The 22131-nt window shown below is 31.7% G+C and overlaps 1 long non-coding RNA gene across 4 annotated transcripts; it reads left to right on the top strand.

Moving 5' to 3' along the window:
* The first annotated feature begins 6215 nt into the window (after positions 1-6215).
* LOC129317927 (uncharacterized) lies at positions 6216-21048 on the top strand. 4 transcript variants are annotated; one of them, XR_008595099.1, is made up of 5 exons: positions 6216-6689; positions 11425-11473; positions 11568-11686; positions 12071-12168; positions 20701-21048. It is a non-coding gene; the product is annotated as an uncharacterized LOC129317927 (long non-coding RNA). The 4 variants fall into 4 exon arrangements; XR_008595096.1 differs by having other exon boundaries at positions 11425-11686; XR_008595097.1 differs by lacking the exon at positions 12071-12168 and having other exon boundaries at positions 11425-11686.
* The last annotated feature ends 1083 nt before the right edge of the window (positions 21049-22131 follow it).

Here is a 22131-nt window from a genome sequence, read left to right as displayed (position 1 = left end):
GCTTTATCGTTTACCTCCAAACTAGTTGCAAAACTTTAATTTAATTTTTGAGAACCTTTTTATTACTAAATGGTAAGAAAAAAACCCCTTAAATATTTTCAATTCAATTTCTTTATAATTTATATCTAGAGAAATTAGGGTAGAATTGAAGCTAAGGGCAATACAACACTTACTAGGTAAGCTACTGGTTGGAAATGCCTCTCAAGCTTCCATAAATTGATGCCCTAGTAGAGGATTGCCTTCTCCTCTTCTCCTTTTGTGCTTCCTCTTCCTTTTCCTCTATTTTTCACTAGCAGGCCATGTCTTTATTAGTTAATTTCTATGCTATGTACCATGATGCATTAGCTTGTGCCACGACATGTGGCATGGTAAGAAAAAATCCTTACCACACGCTTCCACTTTACTTTGCAAATCGATCCTTTCATCCGTATATGTTCATCCAACATTCTAAAAGGGTCAAAACACCAAATTGTCATCCAAAACCCTATTTACTCTGTAATTACTAATTTACCCTCCATTAGCAATTAATTTTAGAATTAGGAAATCAGGATATTACAACCAGCTTTTTGGAGAGCACAACATAAGAAGAAATGTTAGAAAATCTCCCCAAGGCAATAATTTAAAATGATCAGAAAGGGAGAGTTTGAGATGTCAATGATGGGTGAACTAAACTTCTTCGTTAGGTTGCAAATCAAAGAGATGAAAGATACACTGAGGAGCTATTGAAGAAATTTGAATTTAGCACCTCGAATCTAAGCAAGACTCCTATGAGCTCCTCAATCAAAATGGACAAATATGAGAAAGGCAAAAAGGTGGATCAAGCTAAGTTTAAACATATGATTGCTCTACCTCACTGCTACCAAACCTGACATCGTATTTAGTGTTTGCATGTGTGCAATATTCCAAGCTGAACCAAAGGTGTCCCACCTAAATGATGTGAAGAGAATGCATAAGTATCTAAATGGAATAACATAGCTAGGATTATGGTTTCTAAAAAGAGGAGAATCTAAATTGATCACCTTCTTGGATGCTAACCATGCTAGGTACAAAACTAATAGAAAGAGCACAAATAGAACCTATCAATTCTTTATAAACTCTCATCTCATACTTTAGCAAGAAGCATAATAGTTTCTCACTATCTTTATGTGAGACTTAGTACTTAGTTGTTGAAAGTTGCTATGCACAAGTGCTATGGTTGAAGCAACAATTGGAGGACTTGGTTCTTTTCTAGCATTTCACTACTTCATGATCCTTTAATGTATTTACTTATTTAAGTAGTCCTATGTGACATTTTCCAAAAGAAAAGAGTTTGAAAAACATACATTTTAGCATTTAATTTTTTTTTTTTGGAGAGTAGCATTTACTTTTATTACTATAAGTTCTCAATCAAATTTTTTGTTTTTCATAGTAAACTTTCTCATATCCACGTGAGACCCCAAATATCATATCTTTAAATTAATAATTTCAATTGAGATGTTTTTTCAAGTTGCTGGTTGCATTTAAGCTATGCAATTTTATTGGGTGGACCATAAATAATGTCAGGCACCAAACTCATCTAAAAATTTTTTGAAATGTAAAATATCAAATAATATTTTTTCATTTGAAATATATTATGGAACTAGATTTTATACATATGCAATGCACAGGAGTAAAATCCCCTAGTTTGGTTGGAGAAGATAAAAGAAATTTTTTAATAAATTTGATTTTAAAAAAATTGGCAAGTGGAGTTAAAACTTAATTAAATTTGCTGACTCCACCTTTCTTTCTTGAAGTATAAATAATTATTTTTTTTAACCTGAACATAAATAATGGTGACAATCGCCTCTCTGTGGATGATCCATTGTTCCTGGAGGCTCCACATCCTTCTTTTTGTTTTGTCTTTTAGCATGTTGTAATTTTCTTTTTATCAAAAAAAAAAAAACTGTGACAATAAAAGTGTAAATAATTATATTTTTTTATTTGTCATACATGCTTTTGATATTTAAAAGATAGAAATAAACAACGATCCACTTGATTTTAGAATTTGTTATCTTAAAAAATTATTTTATTCAATAAACAACAATTTCTTCTATTCCATACAAAATATTTTTGAATTTTTTCCTCTATTCATATTAATACTATAAAGAAAAATTGGTTATTTCATGTTGTGTTATCCTCCCTTAAAATAAAATTTAAATAGCAACTTGTTCTGCTCCCCCCTAAAATTTCCACACCTACCTTTTTTATTATAAATCCTACATTCTTCCTTGTTCTCTCTTACTATATAATTTTTTTTATAAAAAAAAGTGAACGGCCCAATTACAAAAAAAAAAACTTAAAATTAGTTTTTTTCTTAAAAATTATATTTAAAGACCATTCAAGCAAATTAATCATATACAAGAATTAACAACAACTTTAATTAAAAAAAATAAGTCTACATTTCTATTTTAATAATAATTTATTCTGTATTAGTTATTGTTTGTAAATAATTTACTTTAGTAGTTCTTGAATATAATTCTTTTTTAATTCTTTTGTTAAAAAAAAAAAACAGGGGCTATGCCCAATTACAAAATACTTATGGCATCCCTGGTTTCTCGCTCCTAAAACTTGATGTCCATCAAGAATTAGGGAACATAGTCAAAAGGCATTGAGGTTAGTATCATGTAACCCAAATCAATGAGACTACCCATTAAAGGCCAATTCTCAACCTCCCAAATAAATGAGACTGACTACCCCTTAGGCCCATTCCTAATCCTCCAAATAAATTTAATATGAATGTTATATTTGATATTAATATATTTTATTGACGTTGATGTTGAAATGCTCAATTTTTATTTGACCGAAAACATTCTATAATATATACACATATATTTGCATAAAAGCCTACACAAGAATTTCACATTGATAATAACTTATATTATTTAATTATAATTAAATAATATATATATATATATATATATATCTGATTGATTAAAAGGAAGAGGGATGAAATGAATTACCAAGCATGGAAATGAATCGCCAAGCGTGGAAAAGGATCATTTTTTGGGCTTTGGAGGAGGTGGACGTGGAGAAGCATTACTCAGCTCTTTTCTAATAGGATTAAGATCCTTTGTTGAGGTTGAACCTTGTGAAGAATTCTGAGAAGATTGATTAGGCATCCTCCCAAAAGTAACGGGCAACAATATTTTTGAAATATATTAATTGCCTCACAATCTTCTTCTTCTTTTGTGTGTTAGCTTTCAATTTAAGATGTATTTATATACATAGAAATATGAGCTGTCTCTTCTGCGATGAAAATGCACTAATATTTCATGGAATAACATATGAAATTTTTCTGAAAATGTCTCCCTTTTTTTGAGTTAATGAGCATCTTTTGTTCTAAAATATTGCATGAATAGCATTTTAAATTTTGAAATATGCAAAAACTCTCCTCAACTTCTAAATTTCAACAAATTAAAACCTCATTGTTAAGTTGAAAAAAACAACTATTATTTTTAAGGATTAAAATGAGTGACACACTAACGTGCACTTAAAACTAACTATAAAAATAATGGTGATTTTTTCTAATTTAATACCAGGGTTTCAAATATTTAAAATTTAGAAGTTTAGAGGAGTTTTTATATATTTTAAGAATTCAAGATTTAGGATGCTATTTGCATAATAATTTAGTGTTTATGATATTCATTAATCCATTTTTCTTTAAAATAGCATGTATTGAAATTTTCTACAATTTTCGTGAATAATTTCATTTAAACTAATTTTGACTGTTCAAAACACAAATTGAAATTTCTTAGGATTTACCTGAAGAAGACTGTTAATTTGAATTTGTATTTTTTATGTAGTTATTATTGTTGGATTTTGACCCTGAATTATAGGAGTCTTTTCCTGAAAAGTGAGGAAATTTTAAAAAATCACTGAAATTGAGAGGAAGGATGACCTATTTGTTTCGAAAATTGAAAATTCACGAAATTAGATAATCGTGTGGCAGTAAGGAATGAACCAGCCGTGTGGTTCCATGATGAATGCTGTTTTCGACTTGAAGATGCTTTCGAATTTCTTGTAAATTTTAATATTGAAGCTTTTGTTATTTAAAAATAATTTAAATGTAAATATTTCTTAGTGTACCCAGGTCCTCGTCAATGGTAAACATATTACGAATTCGTTCCAATTATTTAATCAATTACTTATATTATAATTATATTACAATGTGGACACCACCAAATAGATAATTATTATCAATTGCGAGTGTGTGTAAATTTAATTTTTATTTAGGAAAAACTATAATGAAGGAAAAAAAAGAAAGAATATTTGAAATTTCATATATAATTATATTATAGTCCTGTGGTTTGACCTGAAATCCTTAGATAGGTATTCAAATATTTAAGCGGTTTATTAAATTATTTAACATTTTCTCTTTTTTTCCCAAACAATTTAACATTTTCTCTGTTTTTTTTTTTTCCAAAGACTTATCACGCCTTGTACGTCAGTATTATTGACATACTTTCCAACAAAAATTGTTGCAACTATAATTTGCAATTTTCACTTAAACCAGCTTAATAAGCAGCTGCATAGTACATTATCAGAGTTGGATTGGTATACTTGTACTCATCTAGCAATTGTTTGATAACCGGTTAAGAACCTCCTTATATGATGACTTCTCGGCCCTCAATTCTTAGAGCAATTCTAACCTAGTCAATAATACTTTATACTCAACCTGGTTATTTGTACATTCGAAGTCCAGTTGAAGAAACAATATAGCCTTCACACCTGGGAGCACATTCGATGCTCATCGGGGTTGCTCATCATTCCTGAACCAATCTGGATAGTCTAGATAGATTAAACTACTTTTTTTTTATTTTTAAATAAAAAATTATAAAATTTTAAATAAATATATTTATTATTAACATATAGCATTCTTATTTAATTAGATAAGTCTAAATTTAATATTAATTTTTTTATAACTTTTATAAATTGATGATATAAATTTTCTTTAAATTGTTTTGAATCTGACAATATAATAAGTTAAAAATTTTGAATCTAAACAGTACAAACTAAATCTATATGTTCAATTTATAAAAAATTTAATATTAAATTTTAGACTCATCTGATTAAATATGAATACTACATGTTAATAATAAATATATTTATTTAAAATTTTATACATTTTTATTTAAAAATAAAAGATAAAAAAAGTAGTTTGAATCTAGACGGTTTAAATTAAATTTGGACGGTCTAAATTGATTCAGGGGTGATGAGCACCATCACTTTTGATGAGCACTGAATGTGCTCCCCTTCACACCCATTAGTGAGATTATTATGGCCCCAACCTCAAATAGTTGTTGTATACTAAAGCTATCAAACTTGAGTGCCCGGGACCTAAGCTTATTGAGGACACTTGAAGTTCCTTATCGTCTTATATGACTGCGGCCAAAGGAAAATTAGCTAAGAAGTCTACTAATGCATGCCCATCAACAAATGAGATAAAAATATCAACAAAAATTCAGCTAAAAGCAAGCTCCACTTCTCTATATGACCTATCATAATAGGCAATTTAACAAGTATATAATTAAATTAGAGTGAGATACCACATATACAACTAAATTTATTATGTAATGTGTGAATATTGTTTTTTGTACATTTAATGAAAATAAACAAAAATACAAAAATATTTGTTTGGCCTTTTAATAGCATTTGTTTTTAAATGTCTTTGTTTTCATCTTTTTTATAAAAAAACCAAAAAATTTAAACATATAAAAAAGAAATTTAATTCTTTTTTTAAGAGTTAATTTTCAAAACAATGAAATATAAAAAAGAAATATTAATCATTTTTAATAATTATATTTCAAAAAATAATAAATATAAAAAATGAAATTTAATCATTTTTAAGGATTATTTTTCAATAAAAAAAGATAAATAAATTTAATTTTTCTTCATAATTAATTTTGAAAATGAAGGAGAAAATATTGCTTAAACCTTTTAAAAATTCTCCACCAAATTATCTTAACAATCAAAAAATTATGAAAATTGACTTCTTAAAAATTAAATCCTTTTAAATTTGGTTCTTTTCCTTAAAAAAAATTCTCAATTTAAAAGTAAATTCCTTTTTCAATCTAATTTTTAAAATGTACATATAGAAAATCCAAAAAAATTAAAAAAAAATTAATTAAAAAGAATAATCAGGGGCGATGAAATGCTAATTGCTCCAATGTTCCACTCAACCCTAAACTTCCCCATCTCTAATTGATGTATGTAGAAGAGAAGAGAACTAAAAGGCGACCAATAATAGGAAAGATGAAGGGAAGCAAGTGGATCATCTGGAGCAGCATAAAAGCGGTGATGCACAGAAAAAAAGTAAGGAAAGGGCAGGAGACATAAGTGTATGGGATTAGAGCAGATGGGCGGTGAGTTATCATTATTTTCGAAAAAATCCACCCCCTTTCCTTCCTATATAAGGTCATTGGAGTACTCAGAAGAGGAGAGGTCTGAGTTTTGAGAACATGAAAGAGAGAAGTGAGTTCGATGCTGAGAAAACCAGTCCGAGTTTCAGAGGGATAGATTTTTGGGAAAGGAGTCTGAGTTTGGAAAGAGCAATAGAGTTGAGAAAGCGATAAAAATTTGAGAGACCATAGAGAACGATTGAGAGGCAGAGGTGAACAAAGATTCAAAGGTGTGATTTGACAGAGTAGGAGTCGAAGCTTCCATTCACTACAGTATGTGGAGTTGCTGTAATTATTTCTTTTTGCAAACTTTTAATCTGTTATGCATCCTAGACTTCTTTGAAAAACCCCAAACTGAAGTTCTATTTGCTGTCCTGATTAGTTTAATTTGGCTTTGAGCAAATTTCCATCATGTTTGTGCGCCAAGTTGTGAGGGATTTCTTGTGATTGTTGTGACATGGGTTGAAGTTGGATTTTAGATGCATTTTAGCATGAAAAAAAATGTGTGGACTAGGCAAGTTTGTTTATTTTGATTTCTAGACCGCTTCCAGGTTCTACTTCTATACTTTGGATTAGTTTAGGATGCACACAACTGAACCATAGACATGGGGTTTAACTAAAAAATTACCCTCTTTGCCCAAGAGATTGATGTCTACCTTAGCAAAGGTTCGGATAATATATTCTGGTGGTAAATTTTGTTAATGCTGTGATGGATTTTGTATTTTATATATATATATATGCTGTTAGAATGGGATGCTCTGGTTTCATTTAGTATATGCACTTGAGTTGAAAGCGTGCTTCTTTTGCCTTGGTGATTTATGCATATGTAAAGTTTTTATATGCTTTGAGATGTATTGGCAATCTATCACCTCTTTAGTTAAAATTTCCTTTCTCAAAAAAGAAAAAAAAATCTGATCTTGTGATTATACTATTTACATCATGAGAGGTGTTAATGAATATAAGAACATGTTCTTTGGTTTGAAGGTTTCACATAAAGGCCGTGGCTTGGATCATATTTTTTCCCCTTTTCTTTCTAAGCTCTTATATGGTTGGCATAAGTTGGTTTGGATCACTAATTGATAACCTATAAAACCCTGCATGATCTTGTGCCTTTTTGTGGTCAAAGGTATAGTTCTATCAAATTTTAGACTTCTAGGCACCTAGGAATCAAACACTGGAGTTGCATACTAACCATGGGAATTTGCTTAAGTTGCATCTTGTGCTTACTTGTGAAGGGTGTTTTGTATAAATAGACTTGGCATCTCTCTTGTTGATTGAGACACCATGCATGCATGGTTATATATAAAACTGACTCTTTGTTCTCATCGTAATCCCATTTGTCTTGAATTCAAATGGGCATTAACTTAATTTTGGTCCTTGCATCAACACAAATGGCGTGTGGTTTATTTAGAAAAATACATTGACTTAAATATTATTCTTAAATTGCAATTGGGTAAGGATAGAAGAAGCCAACAAGAGGCAAAGGGTTATATCTAGGGATAATATTGCTTTTCAAATATGCTTCAAATGACTGATTAAATCCAAAATATAAAATTTTGATGATGACGACAACAAGAGAGGAGATATTTGTATTTTATTTATTTACTATGTAAAATTTTAAAAATCTCTGCAGCTATTTAAAAGAATCTTATATAGTGTAAGTCAATATTATTTTTCAAGTATGAGAATCAAGCTTATACATATTTAACATGGTTTGAATGACCCGTTACTCAAATTAATTCTCTTTTTTTTAAATTAATAAAAATGTCTATCAATATCGTGTGAGATTTGATGAATCTTCACAAGTACTCAGATTTATTGCCTTATTGTGTAGTATAATAAGTTCTCGCAAATGTTGCGATTATTAATTTATATAGTAAATAAATAAATAAATTTTTAAATAATAATACAATGAACTTTTTTTAAAAAATATTAATTAATTAATTTAATTAATGTATTTAAACTATAATCATGTTTATATGATTAAAATTTTTGGTCACGTGAGATTTTTTTTGAATCTTTATAGACATTTAAGATAATTGTATTATTGTATGAGTTAATAATAAGGCTCTATAGGTGTAATGATTAAGATTTTTTTTTATAAAAATATAAATTATACACACACATGCATAATAAATTAATTTAAATAAAAATATATTTAATTAAAAAAATTTCATAGAATTATTTTTAAACCAATAATTGATTCCATTCGGGAAAGGAAAAATGTTTTGAATTTTTTTTTTGAAATGCTAGAAATATTTCTTGAAAGAGACTTATAAGAAAAGAAATTATAAGTGACATATCATAAGCAACAAACACACAAGTTGCAAAAGATTTCAAAATGCATACCATTCTATTATTTACAATTTTTGTGGTCATAAAGGTCATGTTTCTCATGCATGCTGTATTAGAAAGAATTCTAATAAGAGAAATAAATTTTTTTGGGTTTTTAAAAGACAAGAAAGGTCCCATACTAACTCACAATGACCCAAAGAAAAACAGGTACCAAAATATTCTTCTAATGCTTTATTTGTGTAGAACAAACTCAAGAAAATAGATATCTTGACTCAAGGAAGAGAGTAGTGTCTAGAAGGGCTTCTCATGAAAACAAAGTACTCATAAAGTCTAAACCAATAAGCAAAACTCTCAAGACATTCATTGCTGAAAATGCAAAATCCTACCAAAAGATGTAACAATGGAAATAAAGAAAGGGAACACATCACACTTCAAGGATGGATTACCATATAATGCCATTCAATTATATTGAGAAGGATAAGAGATGGGGGGCCTCTCAAGCATCAAATAGAAGACTCTTGAAGTCTACACTTTATGAGAGAGAATCACATGCACCGAAGGCAACATATACAAAGCCTAAGTATCATATGCATTAGGCATGCAAATGCAAACCTCCAAGTCAAGGTATAACATTGATAAACCTCTTACGCTAGAACTTTTAATAATTATTGAGGTTGATATCATTTGACCTTGGGAATGAACATTGCTCATTGTTTTGAAATATATTTTGATGATCTTATTAGCCTTTAAAAAACCTTTTAGAACATAATTGCAATATTCAATTTTTTAGAACGGAATTGTAGTTTTCAATAAATTAGCTCTTTATGCATACATATTGATTTCTAAACAAAATATCTTTTGTGCATAAAGTCATATTAATTCATCATGCTCAATTGTTTTGATTTGACAAAATTTGCTAGAGCATATGAATTGTTACTCCTATAAACTAACTATAAGTGAATCCAAATCAAGTTAGATACCAAGGAAAAGGAAAAGGTTTACATTGGAGGAAGGTGAAAAAAAGAAACTTCACCTAAAAAATGCAATACATAGAGAAAGTGGAAAACAAATCTTGAGGAAACATAAAGCTATTTCACACATGAATAAGAAGTGACTCATGCATGATAAGGAAGTCTAAGGGGACTTGCTACTCTAGAAGTCAACTCACACGAAGACAATATTGGTATCACGAGTGAAAGAGAAGACCAAAGAGCTCTTGAAGGAATTCCACTTGATTCATGGCATTATAGCCTATAATCACACATGGAGCAGTTCAATAATGAAAAATTCAGCCTACTTGTGCAAGCAAGGATGAAAGATTAACATCTCACAAGGACATATGCAAATTTGGTGATATCTAACTTTACCCTATCTTATGCTATATAATTAGCTTGTATTTGAGTAATGAGTACTTATTCCTTGTTGCATTCTTTTAACAATCCATCATTCACCATTTTCAAATTAGTTTCATGATTTCTTTAAGGACAAAATTAAATTTGTGCAAATCTAAAAATGCTCTCATAACTTGATTTCATGAAATACATCTTTCAAAGTCACATGCATGATTTGAAACAATCCAATTGAAACCATTGAGATTTACCATTCCTAATTCTCCAAATATTTCACACATGTTTCATGGCCAACTTGATTTCATTCAAGCTTTTGAAAATTTCATGAAAAGCTGTCTTAAGAAAGCTTAATTTGAACATGAACTTCATGCTTCACATGATCAAGCTTTTACATATGTATCAATATTTATATAACAACTTTCAATTGTTAATTACTTGAAAAGATATGAATATAACTAATTTTTTCAAGTAAGTTTGTGATTCTACTTGAGTAGTAAAGCATGACATGTCAACTATGAAAGAAAGAGCTTAACTCTAGTCACTCAAAAGACTTGAAGTTATCTAATAAAAGACTTGTAATAGCAAATCCCAAGAAGATGATTACAAGAGAAGAGAATGACAACTGTGCCAAAATCTATCAATATTCCTTTCCCTTACTCTTAATATTATTTCATATCATTTTGGATAGGTCCTTACTTGTTAGATTGATAAATCAAGGCATGAGTTGCATATGCATATCAATGATATATTTTGAGAATAAATTCACATTTTACATATTGTCATTAATCATATAGGATCTTATATTGGTTAAACATCTTTTAAAGCCTATTTGCATATCTTGAGGTATGATTCTAAATGCATAAATGCTAGAATGTTAGTTCATTATAAAGGAAATATCACTAGTTTGAAATTTCACAAACTTTGAATGCTCTTGAAAAGAATTTTATCTCAAATTGAGTTTTATATGTTCATTTATCAAAGTTTAAGAAATTGCTTAGTTTTGAAAATCACAATTTAAGAATCATGTTTAAAATGTCATAACTCATTGCATTACATGCCAGAAAGGGAGTTTGTTTTCCAACTCATTTTAAATCCCTCTTCATACTTGAAATCTTTATTTTACAATCATGACCATAATCATGTTTAATCATTTCATTGATGATTTGATTTTGATCTTATAAGTATAAGAAGCTTACAAGCATAAGTTATCTAACCACTTTGGACTAAATCGACCTTGGATACTGTAACATCCTCATTTTCTAATCCTATGATTAACTATTAATTAAGAATAAAGGGATAATTAATAAAGGAATTAGAGATTTGGATGATTAGTTATTGATTTGTTTCCTTTGGATGTTGAATAGGCAGATATGGGTGGAAGGACTACATTCCAAAGTGAAACGTTTGCATGTGGTGAGAATTTGGCTTGTTATGCCACATATCATGGCTGATGTTGTCTATGCCGCGGTGTATGTACTAAAAAGTAACTTCTTAAGTCATGAATTAGGTTGAATTTTAGAGAGGTAAAAGGGAGAAAGCATAAAGGGAGAGGAAAAAGAAGCATTCTTCAGCTAGCACAAGCTATGGTTGGAGCTTGGGTGAGATTTTTTACTAGTAACTTATCAGGTAAGCTTTGTATAACCTTTACCTTTGATTCTACTATAATTTCTTTTAATATGAGTTATAGAGAAATTGAATTGGAAAAATTAAAGGGGTTTATTTCTCATGTTATAGTAATAAAAGGGTTCTTAAGAGTTAAATTAGAGATTTACGATTAATTTGGATTTGAATGATAGAGCTTAATTTAGCCCTAAATCAATGAAAATTAAGGGTGGAAATGGTGTAAAAGTAATATGGGATTATTAGAAGTGTTGTAAAGTGATAATTGAGTGGTAATAAACTTAGAATAGCTGAGTGGAAATGAATGAATGGCTAGTTATAGCCTCAATTAATAATTGAATGTTTTTGGGTCAATTGAACCAATTGACTAATAATGCCAATTGTGTGTAGATTGGCATAGTTCAAGTGTAGAGTTGAGAGAGAACTTGGTAGAGACGAGTAGCGGTTGAGAAAGTACCATAGGCCTTTTTAGTGACAAAAGGGTTGAGGTAACCAAATAACTTTTTTGTTTGACTCTTTATTGTAACTGTTTGTAAGTATGCTATCTATTGCATGAATCTTTTTTAAACTAAACATGTTTTGTGGCATTGCATGGTTATTGAATGAAAATGAACTTTGATTAATCAAGACGTGATATTGTGCGATTATATATATATATATATATATATGTATGTATGTGTAACATCCTAAGTTTTTCAATTAGTAATTATCAGTGTTTCCAAAGGTAAATTGGCCAAATTAGATAAATTATTGATTAATGAGGTTTACGAGAGACTAATATGGTTTTTGAATTCTTGGACAGCCTTAGAAGAGGGCTAGATCGATGTTTAAATGGGATATGGCATAGAAGAGAGTTTAAATTTTGATGGGGGGTTCTATGCCATGAGCCGCGACAGGCGTGTTAATGCGCCGCGGCGCACATGCAAAAATCAGCATTTATCACAATCGAAAAATAGACTGGAATTAGAGAAAGAAAGAGAGATATCATGAGAGGGTGATGGAAACTAACTGGGGTTTACTAGGGCATGATCCCTAGACTATTTTGAAAGCATTTAGAGCTTGAATTATTATTAGGTAAGTTTTATATTCCCTCTCCTTCATCATTTATGTGAAAATCTGGACATTTGGGGCAATGAAGGCTTTGATTTCATTTTTCTTAGGTTTAAAACAAACCCATTAGTTTATTTAAGGTCTTGGGGAGTTAAATCAAGCCTCTAACCCTAGGTTTATGAGTTTTATGGTGATTGAAAATTTTTGTTGAGGGTTTGGACGAACCTTAGGCATAATTTGGAGATTTGGAGACAATGTGGGAATTGGCTAGTGATTTTGGTATGTTGGGATGTTTAATAGGATGGTTAGAGTGTTTGGAAATGGTTGGTGTGGTTAGATAAGGAATTTAGGTGTTATAGGTACCTAGAACCTAGAAAATTTGAGGTTGATCCGGAGTGATAATTGACGATTGTCACTTGATTGTGTATATTAAGTGTTACTGGCGCTACCTCATGTATATAGAACGTGTGGAGCTAACATTGATCTACGGTAACCTTTTTTGTATGACAAAGGATTGAGATAATAGAATAATTTATACTATTAGATTATATTACTTAACTATTTGTGAGTAGATAAATATACTTATTTACATGTGTTTCAAAAGCTTTACATATTGTGAAAGAGGATTTTCTCGTGCATTAGAAACTACTTTTGAAATGATAAAGAATTTTGAATTCTTATGTGAAAATTAGTGATTTTTCATAAGTGTGTGAAATGTGTGGCAACTTGAGTATGATCATGTTAGGGAGTGGGAGTTCACCCATAGGAAGGAGTAGTGAAAGTCCATATGGTATGTATCTCTTTAGTGTCTAGTGAGGCACAGAGTTGGAGATTTTCTCCTTAATATCCATGCAAGATATGGCATTAGAAAGTGACGCTCCTTCGCATCAATAATGTAGCGTTGGAGTAACGACACCCCAATTTGTATGTGATAGGGGAGACCATAGTTCGGAAGTAGGATAGGACACCTTTAGTCGAGTGATCCTAATATTGAAGGTGAGCTCGAACCATTGTGAAGGTGCACTTAGTCCAAGAACCTATAGTTTCGACTAGGGTGATATGGAGGTTCAGATGATAGAATGATCATGTTAGTGGTAGATGATTTGTATTGATGAAAAAGAGTATGTTATAATATGTTAAAAGTATATTTTGGAGCCTTATAGCTTTATTCTCTTATGGTTGTGCATGTTAATTAATAGTAGTAAATTATTCTGTTACTGAGATGTTTATCTCATCCCGTGGTTATATTTTATAGGTGAGGGCTTCGGTAGGGGCAAGGGGAAGGAAGGGGCGATTGAAGAGTGAAGAGCATTATTGTATAGCTCTTCCCTTTCCTCTTTTTGGGGTATTGAAACGAGTATTGCCATTATATTTTGCCAATTTAGGAACATGATATTGTTTTAGTTATCACTTGTATGAATTTGTGATAAGTATGCATATCTTAGTCAAGTTAATTTGTGTGCTAAATTTTATCCACACCTATGTGTTATTGTCAAATAGAGGTTTAGCGGTCATTTTGAGTTTGAATACTTAATTGTGTGATATGATTTGCATGTCATGTTGTGTGTTGTCCATTTGAGGTGGTCAAAGTGATTTTAGAGCTAATGGCATTTGGTAATGTGTTTTGGACACCTTTGAAAGTGTTTTGAGGTGAAAACGAACCATTTTGGGTTCGGGTGTCTATCTTTTAAATAATTGATTGTTTGAGTGTGAGACTGGTTCCATTAGCTAGAGGGCTTTAAGTATAACATCCTGAATTTTTAATCCTAGTTAATGTCGATTAGGAATGGATTAGTGATTTAATGTGGGATTAGGGTTTTGAGTAGTGAAGTGTTATTTTGACCTATTGGAATATTATATGAACAGATACAAGTGGAAGAGCATAATCTCAAAGCAGACGTGTGAGAATAGTGAGGATTTTCCTCACTGTGCCACCCGCCGCAGCGAGGGATGGATGCACTGCAATGCATGGTGCAGAATTTTAATTAATAGGGACATGCTAGCTTGTGAAAACAGAAAGGGAGAACATGAGAGGAGAAGTCTAGTGTGGAGAAGAGCAAAGGATGTGCTAGGACAAGCATAAACAAGAGCAAAGATGGTGTTTCTGACCTGTTACTTGTCAGCTAAGTCACATACTACCTTAACCTCTGATTCTACCCTATTTTCACTTAGTTTTAACTAGTGAGAAATTGAATTTAGGAGTTTTAAGGAGTTGATTTCTTACCTTATAGTAATAGAAAGGTTCTTCGAAACTAAACTAGTGCTTTGTAACTAGTTTGAGTCGAAAGGATAAAGCTTTAAAGCTATAGGCAAGATTTGCCCCAATCTAGAGAGAGTAGTAAGAGAAAATTACTAGAAAATTAGCTTGAGATGAGGGGTAATCAGTGGTAATAGGTGTAACCGAGTGTGAAATGTGGATGTGATAGCGATTAGGCGATTAAATGTGACAATTGACACTTTTGTCAATAGTGAAAATTGACTTTAGGTTGTCAATTTTGTGTAGATTTTAGTGCATGACACGTAAATTATGAGGAAGGAGCTTGAATAGGGTTGTTTGGAACAGGGGTAACCCTTTCTAGTAAATAGAAGGGTTGAGATAACTATATAGTTTATTATGTTTATTAACTATTATAACTGTGTAGAAGTAAATATAAATTGATGAATTTGTTGTTTTAAGAGTTTTGTGCATGATTTATTATTGAAATGGTTTTAGCATGTACAATGGTTTGTGAAATGAGATTTGTAAGGTTAATTGATTTCAAATGATATATATGTGTGTGTATGTGTGTGTTATGACATTACACGTGACAATGTGAAAGAAAATAGTGGAAATTATAAAAGAGCATGATCATAGGGGGTGGGAGTTCACCCAGGATATGTAGGGATGTGTGTGTGGAGATATGTGAGTGAAAAATTCATATGGTCGGGCTGACAGCATGGGACATCCAATACAACATTATATGGGTTGTTATCATAGGTAATCCGATACAACATATTATAGGACTATTACCATGGGACATCCAGGCAGTCTGGCAACTCCTTAGTACCCAATAGGGTATAGTTAGGAGTCAACGATGCCTTTATTACAAGTATGTGAAGAGGGAAACCATAGTTTATAGGTGAGTTACATTACTTTTGCCCGAGTGTTTCTACCACTAAAAGTGTGCTTGGGTTAACAAATAGTTGATCCAAAAGGGCCTATGGTTTCATGTCAGGGAGTATTAGAGGTTCAGTAGCTAAATGATCATGCTAGTGCATATTTGTGTGGAATGACTTTAAAAAGATGATATTTATTCATATTTTAATATATACATGATATTACCTTAGTTTTTAATAATTTGGCATGGTTATTTTTGGTAATAGGCATTAAATGAGCTCTATTGGTTACTGAGCTTTTTATCTCACCCCTAGTTATTTCCATTTTTCAAGCTCTAGTGCTAGTGGATCAAAAGGAAAGGATATAGGCTAAGTTGGCATCTCTCACCTAAGTCTTTATAAGAGTTGGTGTAATGAATTTGTTGTCAGTAGTTGTAAATATGTATAAGTTGCCATAAGATTCAATCATGTGCATGAAGTTGTATTTATATTATGTTTTGATGAATTTGGAATTCCCTAGCCCTTTGTGTGTGTATGTGTAAAAGATAAAATGAGTGGATGGACTATTGGGTGAAGGTATATGAGTGTGAATATGAGATGGTTGAAGGGTATATGTAGTGGTTTGGCCTTGTATGAGATTAAAGAAGTGAAAATGTGATTTTGGCCCAAAGTATGAAATGGGCAATTTGCAGGCCAAATATGTGTATGTGTGATATCTTGTGCATGTGTATGGTCAATCAGGTGTGTATTATCAATTTAGACATAGTCAAGGCCCAAAAAGTGGCTAATGACAATTGGTTTCAAATTGAGACATTTAAATGGCTAGATTTTGGTAGAAAACGGTCAAAATGCACTTTAGTGCCTAATTTTTGATGCAGTTATCGGATTGAAATGAAACTAGTGTCATTGGTTAAATTTTGTAATAAGCTTTGTGTGGGCGCTTGAACTATCCCAATCGAACATCGTATGCGAAAATGGCATGCATCTAAATTTCATATTAGAAACTATCATTTGACAGTAAATTTAGGTGTGTGTGCCGTGGCGCATGTACCCGCATGCTGCAGCGCACGGCACAAAGTGAGCGACTGTGGCCTCTGTGCCATATGCCATGACACATGTGGCACAGGCCACAGTGCATTGTGCAAAATTATACTTTGTTTTCTTGTATGCACATGTTTCTTTTAGCATTCTATACCTGAATACTTGTTGCTTCTGCTGTGTATGTGTTTTATGTGTTGGATTTTATAACTCAAGTAATTTATAAAATAATTTAAAATCTTTTATTGGGATCCTAAGGCTTTCAATGTTTTCAAACTAAATATATTTGTAGTGATTAGATTAATTGTAGTGGAGTATATGGTAATGTTAGTGAGGGCATTACACTAAGAACTTCGTGTGGACACTTAAACTGCTCAAATCGGATGTCGAATGGCGAAATGGTACAATTTGAAAGTTCGAAGAGCTGTCATGATAGCAATCTGCTGTTATGACAGTAGATGCATGCCACAGCATATGATAGTTGAGCCGCAGTGTAAATGCCTTCCGAGGGATTTGTCCCTCTGTGCCATCCGCTACAGCAAGCATGGCTTACACGGGTAATTGTGATAATTGACACTTTTTGTCAATGGTAAAATTGACTTTGGATGCCAATTTTATGTAAATTCTAGTGTGTGACGTGTAAATAAGTGGAGAAAGATTCGAGTAAGGAAATTACATGGGTAACCCTTTATATCGGACAAAAAGGTTAAGATAATCATATAGTTTATTATATTTATTAACTATTATAACTGTGTAGAAGTAATTGTATAAAATTACATGGGTAAACCTTTATATCGGACAAAAAGGTTGAGATAATCATATAGTTTATTATATTTATTAACTATTATAACTGTGTAGAAGTAATTGTATAATGGTGATTTAGTTGGTTTTTATGCATGAATTTGGTATTGAAAACAAGTTTAGCATGAAATGAATTTATGAAAAGAAGGTTTGAGAATTTTTAGTTTTGAATGAATGAATATATAAATATATGTTGCCATATAAGTATATAGTATGGAAAGGTGAAAGAAAACAGTGAAAATTATGAAAAGAGCATAATTATAGGGGGTGAGAGTTCACCTAGGATATGTGTGTGCGGAGAAATGAGTGAAAAATTCATATGGCCAGGCTGGCACCATGGGACATCTGATGCAGCATTATACGGGCTGTTACCATGGGTAATCTAGTACAACATACTATGGGACTATTACTATGGGATATTCGAGCAGTCTGGTAACTCCTTAGTACCCATTAAGATGCGGTTAGGAGTCAATGACGCCTCTATTACAAGTGTGTAAAGAGGGAAACCATAGTCCGTAGATGGGTTAGATTACCTTTGGCTGGGTGTTTCTACCATCGAATGTGTGCTTAGGTCAACAAGTGGTTAATCCAGTAAAGCCTATGGTTTTGTGTCGGGGAGTGTTAGAGGTTCGATGGATAGATGATCATATTAGTTTGTATTTATGTGAAAATACCATGAAGAGATGAAATTCCGTCATACTTTGATATATATTTGATATTACCTTATTTTGTTACTTTGGCATGGTTATTTGTGATAATAGACATTTAACGAACCATATTAGTTACTAAGATTTTTATCTCACCTGTGGCTATTTATATTTTTTAAGTTCTGATACTAGTTGTTCAAAAGGGAAAGACATTAGTTGACTTGAGACTCTCATTAAAGCCTTTGTAAGGATTTGGTGTAATGAACTTAAGTGTTATTACGTAAGAATGTGTATAAGTTGCCTTAGGATTCAAAACATGTGCATAATGTGTTAAATGTTGTGTTTGATGATTTTGAGCTCCCTATCCCTTTGTATATGTGCGAATGGTGAAATGATTGAATGGGCTAGAGGATGAATATACATATATGTGAATATAGGGTGTTTGAAGTGTATGTGAAAATTATTGGCCTTGTATAACATCTTGAAATTTTAAGACTCGGATTTATAAAAAAATATATAAATAAAATATGTATAATTAAATTAAAATTAAGAATAGAATGATAGAGGTCTGAGTTTGAATTTTACTAAGCAAAAGTTAGGTTTTATTTTATATTTAACTATGAAAAAAATTACCAAAGTTGACTCGGGCTTTTTTTGCTATAATTAAGAAATGTTGGGCTCTTCCTTGTAATTTTTTCCAAAGTTTTTGGATTAGTTTTTAATAGCCATTTCACATAGAATTGAAACAAAAAAAGCCAAGAAATAAGGAGAAAGAAAACGAGTGTGAGGAAGAAGAGAAGAGGAAGAAAGGGAGTTAGGCTTAGATCTAGGAGGTTTTATGACCATTGCAAGCTCGGCTACACGATAGGTAAACTTTCTACTTCAATCCTCTTCCTTACCTCTTGGTTTTCTTCAATTTTTAGAAGAGAAAATTTCTGAAATTTGATCCAAAAGGCTTTATTCTTGTAAGCTTTAATTTCCTTAGGTCCTTGAGAGCTTGTTTTGAGTTTCTACATGATGCCCTAATGTTTTGAGTGGGCATTTGGATGAAAAATGAAGTTTTAAGGTAAAAGTCAAACCCCAAGAGATTGGGTTTTGCTCCTCAATGGTTTAAGCCTATTTGATTTAGTTATAATTTTATTATTTGATCCCAATAAGATTTAAATTAAGGTTTGGTTTTCATTATAAGGGCTAATGGTGAAAGTTGGTGACATTAAGTGAAGGTTTTTAATTGATTAAAAATTATATGAATTGAAAATTGGCCTAGTGATGACTAATAAATGGTTTTGGTGGTTAAGTGATACTATGTGAATGGTTGGTTTAATATATGGACTATTAGGATGGATTATTGTTCATTAACCCAAGTTGTGTGGTATGAGTTATAGTCTTCATTAATGTTATTTGCCATGAAAAGTGATATAGATCACTCATATGTTGTATGAAATTGTTGGTAGAACTTATTGAGAAGTTAAGGAATAAGCCAAGTCCTATTTTGTACAAGAGGAACCCTTTTGGTACTAAAGGGTTGAGGTAACAGGAGAATTTATATTTCTTATTACTTTTTTTAGCTATTTTTGAATAAATATTACTAGCTATCATACATTACATGTTTTAAAAGATTAAATGTGCTTTATAAGGGGTTATGGGGTACTACTTTGATTATAGTGCAAATATATTTTCTAATTATTTAACAACAATGTTTTTATAGAAACGAGATTTATTTGCATGTATTGTAATAATAAAGAATAGAAGTTGTACTTAAGGAAGTGTAACTAAGTTAGATACCTTAGATAGGCTAAGGAATTGTTTAAGGGAGATTTATAAATGTTATACTACCTTAGAGTGTTGAAGTAGTCAATATTCGAGAAAGGTAGACAAGAGTAAAAGGCATGATCTCGGTGGGAGTTCGCCAATGAGAAGGTGTGGACTTGTAATATTCTAGGGCACATTGCCAGTACTCAGTGTTGCCTTACGTTTGTGGGCACAGTGCACTAAAGTGGTTTGTGTATTGAGTGTTCGATGACTCTTAGTGGGGGAGGGAATCTGACATATAAAGTGTGAGGTTGAATGTCGAGGCCAAGGTAGCCCTCATATGGAGAGTCAGTCAGGCTGGCTTTAGGAGGCAATTAGCTTCGACTGCTCAGGATTCACGTCAAAGGGGCATAGGCAGTTCGGTGGCAAGTTAATTAGTGTTAAGGGGCATTCTGTTGGTCATGAAAGGCCATACCGGCCTATGTCATGCATTCATGCATTTTAAATGGCGAAATTATATACTACATTGAATTATTATTTGTTTATTTGATTATGGCTTACTTTGTAATAATCGATGTAGATTTCTCTATTACTAAGACTGTGGTTGTCTTAACCCTTTCTTTTCAATATTTTTAGGTCCAGGCGAAGGAACCATGGTAGATAGGGAAACGAGTAGAGCTAGAGGTTGTTTGTAGATTATAAAGAACTGCAACCCCTTTCTTTTGAGCAAATCTATTATAATGTATTTGGAATTAGGGTGCCAATAGGATGTGATTATGTAAATATGTGTGTGAATATATGTGGATTGTATGGATTTGTATGAATTTTTGTCTGCTTATAGACTTATGGCTAGGAAACTTGATTATGGTGTGTGATTTTGATGGATTTATTTAGTAGACCAAGTTTCTACTACAAGTAGATATTTATTTTGATATATATGTGATTCTACAAACAAATGCAAAGTGATTACATTGCAAATGGTGTGCTATGGGCAAACATACACCTTGGATAGAGAGAGTGGGTGCATGGGCCTTACTAAGATCTTTGAGCCAAGTGAAATATTTAGCATATGTATTCATATGTGTATATGATATTTAGAATAATTTTTGGCCACTCTTGTGTGATTTGTGAATTTTGGGGACTTAGGGTCCATTTTAAGAAATGGCACCTGAGTAGTCAAATTTTGATATAAAGGGTTTTTCTATCAGGTTTTTTTAGTCCTATTTGATGTGTCCAAAGTGTTTTCACAAGTTTGTGACCATTAGGATGAGATTTGGACAATTTTGAAAATGGTTTTTACAAAAAAAACTGCACTTTTGCATTCGGGTGTCCAAATCTTACTCCGACCGTTGGATTTCTCTCAAATTTGGGTCACAAGTAAAAATTTTTATAAGCTTCATGTGAGCTTTGGAATCACATTGATCAGACACCAGACGGAGGAATAGCGCACTCTGAAATTTGATCTGGAGGAGCTGTTATGACAGCAAAAATACTGCGTGACAGCAATAGTGTTGATGTTGCAACAAACATGAATTTCAATCTGTCCGTTAGATCTTTTCAAAATTTGGTATGCTAATAGTACTCTTTAAAAGTGACATGTGGGCTTTGAAATCACTCCGATCAGAGGTCAGATGATGAGATGGTGCACTTCAAAAGTTAGTCCGAATGTGCTGTCATGACAGCTAAAAAGCGGTCATGACAGCAAGAATGACCAAACTTGTAACATGTTCGACTTTTAATTTGATCATTAGATCTTTTTGAAATTTGGTGTACTACTAGTAATTATTAAAAATGGCGTGTGGACTTTAAAATCACTTCAATCGAAGGTCGAATGGCAAAACAGTGCCTCCCAAAAGCTGGCCCAGGAAGGCTGTCATGACAACAATTTAATGCTATCATGACATCATCTTTTTATCTCACTTTCGTCTAGCTTGCTTCCGTGCGCTATAGATAAAACCTATAAAATTTTTTAAAGGTTTTAAATGTTTGTTTTGTGATGGTGTATTTGTTTAGTGATTTAAATGATTTGTTTTCTAAGTTGGTTAGAGGATCAACTCCTTAACCACA

The sequence above is a fragment of the Prosopis cineraria genome, unplaced genomic scaffold (assembly GCF_029017545.1).
Source record: "Prosopis cineraria cultivar Desert tree isolate PC_DT_omini unplaced genomic scaffold, ASM2901754v1 PC8, whole genome shotgun sequence".
Lineage (NCBI taxonomy): Eukaryota > Viridiplantae > Streptophyta > Magnoliopsida > Fabales > Fabaceae > Prosopis > Prosopis cineraria.
The sequence above is the reverse complement of the archived record's forward strand: the minus strand, read 5'-3'. Positions and strand labels throughout refer to the sequence as shown.